The sequence below is a fragment of the Falco peregrinus genome, chromosome 11 (genome assembly GCF_023634155.1).
Source record: "Falco peregrinus isolate bFalPer1 chromosome 11, bFalPer1.pri, whole genome shotgun sequence".
NCBI lineage: Eukaryota > Metazoa > Chordata > Aves > Falconiformes > Falconidae > Falco > Falco peregrinus.
Genome location: NC_073731.1, coordinates 26,116,659 through 26,126,590, shown reverse-complemented (window position 1 = coordinate 26,126,590; position 9,932 = coordinate 26,116,659).

The following is a 9,932-nucleotide window of genomic DNA, read 5'->3' as shown; positions in this document are numbered from 1 at the left end:
GACATGTGGAGGGCTTGCTGCCTGCTGCAGGAACCCCGTCAGCCTCTGCTCCTCATGGTGGGAAGTGGTGCCTGATTCTGCTTTCCAATGCGATGAACTTGGACGTGGTGGGGCAGGGCAGTGAGGTTGTAAGTGAGCAGTTTGCTGTGGCTCTGTTGGTAGCAGATGGGCTGGATCAAACCCTTTGTGCAGACCTGTTCCCTTGGAAGGGACGGGAGCTGGGCCGGAGGAGAGGAGCTCGGGAGGGTGATGTCCCACTGAAGGCAATGCTGGGAAATGCCACCCTGGGGATCACTTCACTGGGGGACAGGCTGGGGAGGAATGCTGATTGTTTGGGGGCAGAATTTATTGAAGCTAGTGAATGATCGCTTGACATCTTTGTGCCTAAGGGCAGCAGAAATTCGGTTAAGGTTTCTACGGGTGTCAGACCACCTGGGAGCCCTGTCTGAGTGCACAGGTGTTGGAGATGCCTCGTTTTGTGGCACCTGATACAATGCACTGCAAATACATGCCTGAGTATCAGTAGTAAGCCCCTGTCTTCTGAGCATCACATGCTACTAGCCAGAAAGAAAAAAAAAAAACCCTAAAAATCCCTCATTTCTAGGAGGAAGGAAGGCTGCAGGGCTGGGGGCCCCATTTGTGAAGGATTTTGAGCAGGTATTGGTGTTGCTTTGCCGCAGAACCTCCAGAAAGGTTATTTCTGACTTTAAGGTCAGAACTGGCTGCAACACACTCCCCGCCTTTCTGAGATGAGGTTTGGTTAAAACACAAATCAGGACAACCATTCAGTAGCCTTTGATGTGCGTGTGGTCGTCAGCGAGGACGGGAGCTGCTTTTCCCCACTCAGCATCAGTGTTGTGTGCTTGCGTGCGAGGTATGCTAAAATAGGTACGGTCCTGGAAAACTGGTTACCTCATAACTTATTTTCCATTTCTGCCCTTTGTGAGTTTGGGGTGGACCTGAGGGCTTGTTTCTGAGACCGTTACCCTCGAGGCCGGGTCTCGTGGGCAGACCCCTGAGACCCAACCTGTGAAGCAAGGCAGGGTGTTCGGCCGTGAGTTTACTTGCTCTTTACAAGCTGGGAGCCCTACTGAATGGTGAACTGTCATGTCTGTGAGTGTTAGGACCTGCTGTAAATCCCTGTTAAAGCTAAAACTGTTCGATTCCTAATCTTGCAAGCTGTCCTAACTGTAAGGTTAGACTTGCAGAGCTAAAAGATTGTTTAACTTTCCATATCTCATAAGCTTTGTTCTTCTGGGTCACACCAGGGGCTGAACCAAATCCCACTTTTTGTCTTGGCAGTCGATTTTTGGAGGCTTCCTATGACTTTACCTCTCACAAATGTGCTGACGTCCTTTGGGGAAAGAGGAATCAAAGGTCCCTCTCCTACCCACTTGACAGATACAGGCTGGGAGCGTTTCAAGATGAAGCAATCGTGTAGGAAGCGCGTTGTTACCTTATGGTCACAAGATCTGCCAACCACTCCTTGCAGGGAGGTGTGTTCATGCAGGAGCTGAGGAGATGGAGACAGGAGTTACAAGGGGTGTGGGAAAGTGCCGAGCAGACTGGGAGCGTTTCGGCCTCCGGTCCCGCTCGGTCGCGGTGGAGCTGGCTTCCGCGTGTGGGCTACCAGCAGCAGGAAAGCCTCTGGGAACTGAGGATGCTGACTCAGGAGGCAGGACAAAAAGCCTCTGGGAACAGAAGATGCTGATTCAGTAGGGAGGACAAAAATAAAGCGTGCTATCTCTTGACTGAGTCAAGAAGGTAATCAAAGAGAGATAACAAGTGCTTGATGACTGTCTCGTTAGCAGGTATCTGCTTTCCCGAGGCATGCTTGCCTGCTGCTCCTGTAGGTACCACAGGGGAGGTTACTGGTGAGCAGGTTCCAAATGGTTTGGGCACAGCCTGACATCAGTAGAGGATAATTAGAGCCGTTGGTTTTGCCCGGAGCATGCTGCTGCTGGCAGCAAAGGGGGGTGGTTCAGGCCATGCTGTGTCCCCTGGAGCAGTCCTGGGTGCTGCCAGCCCCCGACATCCTCCCACTGCTGGGTGCAATGTTAATCTTTCTGCTTAATCGGGTGCTCCTTTTGCTGAGGGGTTTCTTTCGTCTGCTGTCTCCACTCCCTCTGTTGGACTCTAGCCCCAGTGGAGTGTGAGATGGAGGAGCTGGCTCACTTCTTGTCTTGCTTTAGCTGCCTCCTGCATCTTTTCCAACCCTATCGTTCCCCAGACTAGATGAAAGAAATTTAAAGCCAAGCTGTGCTGCAATGGGATTAATGCTTTCAGTGACCATATAGGCTCCTGGTTTGATTTGCTTATCCAGGCAGCATCTCTCCTAGGGAGGCCAGAGCCCGCAGACTCCACCTGCAGCAATTCCTGTTCGCAGGCTTTGCAGCCGCCTCATTACTAGAAACAAGAGGCACGCTTGGGATGACAAAATTGCATGTTGCCATCACCTGCTGAATAGCACATGGGTCTGTAGCTGGTGCTGCCCAGGGTGGGGAGGTCTGTTGGGGTGCAATGTGCTGTAGCAGGACTTACCCAGTGCGCAGCCAGAAATCCTGCTGGTGACTGGATGACTGACCTGCTCTTTGCATCTTTATGGAGCCAGAATCCTGGAGTATGTAGAGATACGGTCCCTTGCCTCAGAACCTGTCTGAGCTCCTGTTGAATTTGGCCCGATCCAGTCTGGCTTAAATCCTGCACTGTGAGATGCCCATCTGTTCAGCGTGTTCCTGGACTGTGACGTGAGTTTGTCAGGGTGAGCACGGAGCCTGTGAGCTGCTGCCTCAGGGCTGGCTTCATCTCAGTGATGAGCAAAAATAACCTAAAGGCTTAGTCCTGGGGATAAGAATTGCTGTATCTAGGAGGGGGAGATTTCAGCGCAGTACAGAAACACTTAAAAAAACCTGAACATGAGTCAGGGAGTAAAGTTAAAACACATAAAAAACCTATTTCTGATAGATAAAAGCACTCAACCAGAGGTTAAATGTAATTTGACTCATATGCCTTGTCTTCACACTTCTGTACCTTAGCTTCTTTGATTGTCTATATTTAAGAGGTGACATTGGAGAGCATGGATTTATCACGAAGATTTATTTGTCATGGAGAGATGAAGGAGCTATCTGGCACTTGGGGATTTTGTATCAAGTTGCGCTTCTGGCAGACACCAGTGGAGTGTTTAAAGAAGATCACATTGTAGAGCAGAGTAGTAAGTTGCTATAAGGATGGACAAAGGCTTGTCTGTGGTCTGTGATGCAGGGACTCTGACTAGAGAGCCCCTGGACTTGTAAGATGTCTCTCTGGTCCAGGATGCATGCAAGTACAAAATGTGTAGCCAGAGGCACAGGCAGTGGCTTCCCCAAAGGCACATTCTAGTCATTTGTCAAAATCCATTGGGGTGATGGAAGAGGTTGCCGGTGTGAAGAACTGTGAGATATTGGCAGCTGAGGAGCTTGCCTGGAGCCATTTATGTTTTCAGAGGTCTGAACAAGGTCTGAGAGTCCTGAACCAAGCTTTGCCCCACCAGCATCTATTTGAAAGCCCTTTTCAAGGCATCCAGTTTTCGATGATGTGCTGTTTGTGCTCCTTCTCCAAACCCTCCTCAGCTTTCAGCTGTGCTCCTGGAGTGGCGTGGTCTGCGGTGGCCATCGGATCGTGGCATGGATTCCAGCTGTGTTTCAGCTGTCGGCCTGCTGGAGTGTGACCCATGGAGAAACTCCTCTGGGCCTGGATCTTCTGGCCTGGGGTCTGTGATGGTGCCTGAAAGGGTAACTCAAGTGCGCTGGGAGGGCTGCTGCTGCCAGCTGGCTCAGCTGAGCTCATGCCCATGTAGCATCAGTAAAAATCTCAGAAAGCTTGAAATGAGAGCCCAGTTCCTACCCTGACTTTTTTTTATGTATTGGGGATTTGGTGCACAGTCATGAATACATAACCTTTGTGAGGGAATCCAGGAGGTAAGATGTTTACAGCTTTATAGGATCTGTATGAAATACAGTATGTTGGCAATAAGACAGGATTGGGTTTCTTGGGGAGCCCTCTCTGTCCCTTTGTCACCCATGCTTGTAAATAACACTTCGAAGCAGGAGGCAAGACTTCATCCTTGGATGGGTGTTGTCCCCCCCATTTTGCAGCTGGGGCAGAGGAGAGGGGTGCCTGTGGTCACAGGGCAGAGTGAGGAACAGAGCCTGGGAGCTAGAAACTCATCTGTCTGTTCTAATGTCACAGCACCATCCCTTAAAACTTGAGCTGATGGCTGGTAAGTGTGGTGATTAGCTACAGCTTCAGATACTGAAGATACCCCTTGAAATGGGAACAAATTAGGTCCTCGTTGTGTCCAGCTGTCCTATAGGCACCGAAAATACCAGAGCAATTTTAGCTTCCCCGAAGTGACACTGAAGTTTTATTAGTGCCATTCACTGAACCCCTTTCTGCTGCTGTATAAGCGTTAGCAAAAGGTCCCCTGCACCTCAGCTCTAACTGACGAGCAATGCGTACATATGGCACTTCTCCGTCCTATATTTAACAAAGCCACAATTACATGGAGATATAGAGGCAGATAAGCCATTTGAGTGCTCTGCAGAGAAATGGCACCAAAATAGTTGTAGTGTTGTTTCTAATTGCAACGGACGAGCAGCCTGGCTCATTAATCCTCCCTATCAGCAGCACATAGCCTGTCTGCACCAGAATAGCCCTGATCTCAGCAAACCTGCATCCAGCCCTGGCCTTCTGTTTTCAACGTATTTGGAAAAGACAAGCTTCCAGCACAGTCCCAAAGGGACTTCCACTTGGCTGGGCTGCCTTTCCACAGCAGAGATGACCCAGGGCATGAGGGGCTTTGCAGCATTTCAGGGGGCTACCAGGGTACTTGCAGATGTCCATGCAACCCCAACTTTAGGCTGAGCAAGAGCTCCAGTTGGGCAGGTCCTGCACTGTGGGTGGTTGTGCTGGTGAGCAGTGAACCACCACACACATCTCCTGTTGCTCAGGGGGTGGTGGGGCTGCTGCCCATTACCTGGCGACCACCAGCCGTGCAGCACAAGCAGCTGTGTGGTGGGAATGGTGCTCCCTTGCCCCACCAGCCCTGGCCATGGCTGCCGTGGCTTTGCACTGCTGCAGCCTTGGCTTTAAGGCCAGAGGATGTAATTCAGACAGCGCTGCTGAGCAGAGGGCTGTTGTGCTTCTCCCTTCTCTTTTCCCCCCTTTCTTCTTGGACACCTGCATGAATCTGTTCCAGGGGCTATAATGAGCGCTGTTAACAAACCTAGTCTGTGTTTTCTTGCCGTCCTTGGTGACTTCGGTCTAAGCTGTGTTTGCAGAAATTTTCTCTCAAGAGATGGTAAGAGCTACTCTTCAAAACTAAACCTGAGCCTTTAAGAGCACTCAGTGCTGTTGCAATCATCCTGGAATCCTCATGGTAGGAGCCTGAAGTCAGGGACTACATGGACAAGGAAGCCAAAGCTGGGGTCTGACGGTGGCTCGGTTCCTGCTTAGGGCAGAGGCTGCGCAGTGCATGTGTGAGGTGTGGAGTGCTGCCTGCCTGGCGTTACGGGGTGGAGGAAGGTCATGCAGAGGCAGGGACCGTAGTGACAGGGCAAGCAGGGGTGCAATGGTATCACTCTTTCGGCTGCTAAATGGTGGTTTAGTCCGCTGCACCCACGTGGTATGCAGGTCATCAAGTATTGTGCAGGCAGGAGATTTGGGTTTGGGACGGGCTAATGCGTGTTGAAAGCTAGGAATGTTTTCCGTCTATTTTCTTCATTTTAATTGTGCGTATCCTCTCTTTGAAGACCAAATGGCTAGACAGCAGCATCTTATAGCACACTCCGACGTGGTGGGAATGTCAGCTGAATCCTAGCAGCCAGCTGCAGCTGCTTGGTCGATACCAGCCTGGTTCAAGGCTGGCTTCTGCAGAGCTGAGCCCTTTCCCACTCACCACCTTGCGAAGAGTTGCTTCATGCAAGCTGTTGGATCCAGGGCATGCTGTGGACTTAATGTCCCTCCCAGCTGAACTCCTGGGATGACTGGGATGGATATAGCTAGATACACCGCTTGGGAATTCAGTACATAAAGTTCTGCTCCCTTTGCCTTGCTTTCACTGGGATGAGGGCACATTGTACATGAGGAAGTGGAGGAACCATAACTTGGTGCAATCTGTCGGAGTAAGGGTCATGTATGGAGAAACTGGGCAAAAGGACTTCTGGATCATCCTAAGATCCCAAGGAAATATACTACACTGTTTTTGCTTCTTTAACCTCTTCTTTTCTATGTTTTTGTCTGCCAAATGCCTTCAGTAGCACTCCAGACACATGATCTGCACCCATAGAATAACGATGTTTTGCCTATTAAAATTCTCTTTTCCATTTCAGCTAAAGATGGCATTTCTCTTTGCTTCCTTTTTTCACCTTTAAGGTGAAAAAAAATCAGGCTTTTAATGATTGAAGGGTGAAAAAGGCATAACCAACTTGCTGAAAAGTACCACGTGTGGGAGATGCTAAGAAGCAGAGGATGGCGCACACAGGGGAAACTGGGCACAGAAGCAAGAGTCCCTCCTCACCTGGGTTTGAGGGACAAGGCCAGATCTCTGCTGAGTGGTGGGGAATCAGGAACACCACCCCTGGCAGTCGGTAGCTGGACCTCTTGAGATAAGCTGCTGCCCAGGGAAAGAAATGGGACCTGGCTGGAGCAAAACAGTAGTTCACGTATTCCTTTATGATACTGTTGGGTTGGTTCAGAGAGATGGAAACGGTGACCCAGATAGCAAGGGAGTTTCTACATGGCTAAAAGTCCACCTTAGACCCCGCTCTGGGCGGCGAGGAGAGCTGGGTTGAGATAGGATACCTGCAGAAGGTAATGGAGACTGTGTACCTGTCCAAGGGTGTGAGATCCTCCTGGAGTCCACAGCTTCCCAGGGAGTGTCTGGGGCTGGCTGCGTCCTGCTGACTGAAAGCTGGTTGGGTCCAACTGGCATCCTGAAGCTGGGAGGCAAGGCTGGACATCCAGCCGTGGGCAGCTCTGCTCACCTGAGAACCGTCTTTGCTTCCCTGCAACCCTTTCACCGTGAAGGTAAAATTCTGTTGCCTTATGGAGGGGACTTGCTATCACCCTGCTGGCTCTCTGTCCCATTGCAAAGGCTCAGGTTTCGGTGCCTTACAACTTTGCTGAACTTGAGCTACTTGGGGCTAAAATTTTCCATGCTGTCTGGGTGTCAAGTCTAAGCACCCCTTTGCACTCTCCTGAAGCTGATTTACTCTATTTCCATTGTGTTCTTAGGTAGTTCTCTTTTAAGTTGAACTAAAGAGAATTTTTGGAATGATGTTTTGTTTTTATTCATTAGGACAATGAAAATAATTTAATTTTCATCAGGAAAATGATTAATTCTATTAACAGCAAGGCATTGCATGGAATGCGTGAGTCTAATAAGGTTTTTGTTTAGAAAATAATTGGAAAGAAATCTTTTTGATAAGGACAGAAGTGTGTCACTTCAACCTTTTTAGCAATGAAACTGTTCTATTGCTCACCCACCCACCCCCCCCAAAAAAAGACTTAATCTTCTGAATGTGTCTAAAATGAAATAAAGTTGCTATTGGAAAGAAGTGCTTTGACTTCTGTCAAAACTTTCAGGCCATCTGTAAATGAACAGTTTTTTAAATGTCTCGGTGCAGGCAGTTTCTGAAATGATAGTGTTCCTCCCAATAGGGAATGTCAATATTTCCCAGTGGATAATAACCCCAAATAGTAAATGTGAGCAGAGAGAGGAGCTTTGCCTGCCTCCTCTGACAGACTTTGAAGCACCTTGAGCAGCTTTCTGCTCCTCTTTCTGGGCAGGCAGACATTCAGGTGCTGAAATGTGAGCTTGATGTTCATCCTCAGCGTTCTTGCTTGTAAAACGAGGGAGGGAATTGCTTACAAGACATAAGGCTCAGTGCTCCTAGCAGAAAGTGTGGCTGGAAGAAGTTAGGTTGGAGGTGCTCCAAGAGGAGCCGTGGCTTAATGAGGAAATGCCAGTGTGCTTCTCTGGATTCACCCTGAAAGCACTTAAAGAGCCCTTGATGTTGTCCATGGTAATGGGATAGGAATGCTTATTAACGAGAGCACGAACGTTGCTTTGTTTGTGAAATAATATTATGCAACTGAAGTCAATATAGTGCTTTGAATTGCCAAAGCGCAGTTCAAGGAGTTGGGGAGTATCAAAGTTCGTGGGCTTGAAAGCCATGGGCTCGCGTTGCTCCGCCGTGCCCAGTGCCGCGCTGGTTCTGAGCTTCAGTGAGAGCATATTTCTCCTATGGCAAGGTGCTGGGAAGAAATCAAGGTATGCCTGAATACCAGGCTAGAGATGAAGGCAACACGTGGCTTTTATAATTTACAGGACTTAATTCATCTTGAGGAAAAACGTTCCTGTTGTCTTTTCAGCTCTATGACACCCCCCCACCCCATGTCTTTGTGCATAATTATCCTGGGTCGTTCAGAGATGCGGCAAAAGGCTTTAGGTATTCACTAGGGATGATTAGTGTTAAATTAAAGGAAGCTTGGTGTATTAGTGTAGTCAAGAAAGTCTTGAAAGGAAGAAAGCAACATGTTGAAGCTGGTTTCTGTGCGATAAAAGTGAACAAGCAGTAAAACCCGGTACAAACACTGAAAATCAGCTGAAAATGTGCTGAAAAGGACAAAACAGTTCATAATTATGATGAAACCAGTCCTGTGGAGAAGCTGCCATCTAAGGTTGAGTTAGAAGCAAGCAAAGTATGCCAAAAAGGGATTTTAATATCTTGATAATTCAGATATATATTCTTTAGTTAGTAGTTCACCTCTTCTTTATAAAGCATCTGCTTGTTGTTTGCAGGACAGCTGCCAGGGACATTTCTTTCATTTCCTACAGATAACTCCACTGACAAGGTAAAAGGTATCATTTAAAGTAATTTTCCAGCAACATTTCTTTATCAAAATGTAAATTTCAGAATTTCATGTCTCGGTTGCACAGTTTTTGTTTTGTGCGGATGAAACTAGGATCGCCTCTTCTGAATTATTTTATAGAAGTTTACATCATTTTTTGGAAAGTCGACAGCAAAATCTTTATAGACCTGAGATCACAGCATTAGCAATCTAATTTCCTCAAAAGTAACCTTGCAATTAGCAGCTGGAGTAAATTTTTAAGAAAGTGAGACTGACGCAGTGGTTGTGCCACAGCACTTTCTGCATGCCAGCATTGAGCAGTGGCCTCAGGAAAGATGTGTGTGGTTTCTTGGAAGAACCCAGCCAGAAACTGTCCAAACAGCCAGCGTGGCATAGCCGCAGAAACCAGGAAAACGGAGGCTACGGCTGAGGTGACCCAGCGAAGGGAGCACGGGCACCCTCAGCTCTCCAGCAGAGGTGGTTTCTCACCCTGGTGAGACTCCGCAGTGGGAAGCGGTGTAGCTAGAGATGGTCTGTGCTTCTGCGCTTACAGCTCCGTGCCCTCTCCCAAAGTCCAGCTCACTGATGAGTTTGTAAACCTCCTTTTAAGGATCTTATTCTCTATTTACCACTGAGGTCCCTGAAGCGTCTAAGCTTTTGCAAACCGAAACCCCCCCAAACCACTGATGGTAAAAGCACTGCGAACACTCCCTGAAGCTGCAGCTCTCGGGGGTCAGAGGCTTTGATGCTTGTTCCACACACCTGGTCCCTGTTGCTTCTCTCCCCAGGTTCTGGTTGTGTTCTGTAAATGGAAACGTACAGGGAATTGTTAAAGAAAAATATCTTTTATTTTTTTTCCAGATCACCCTCCCCCCTTCTTCCTACGTTTTAACCACTCGATTACCCTGTTCCAGACAGAATGCAATATTTCTCGGAAAAGGTGGTTCTTTTTTCTTCCTTATGAGCCCCACTTTAACCCAGAAAATAAATCAGTGAAAGTTCAAATTCCAGTGTAGTTATCAAACCCACAATGTTGGAGT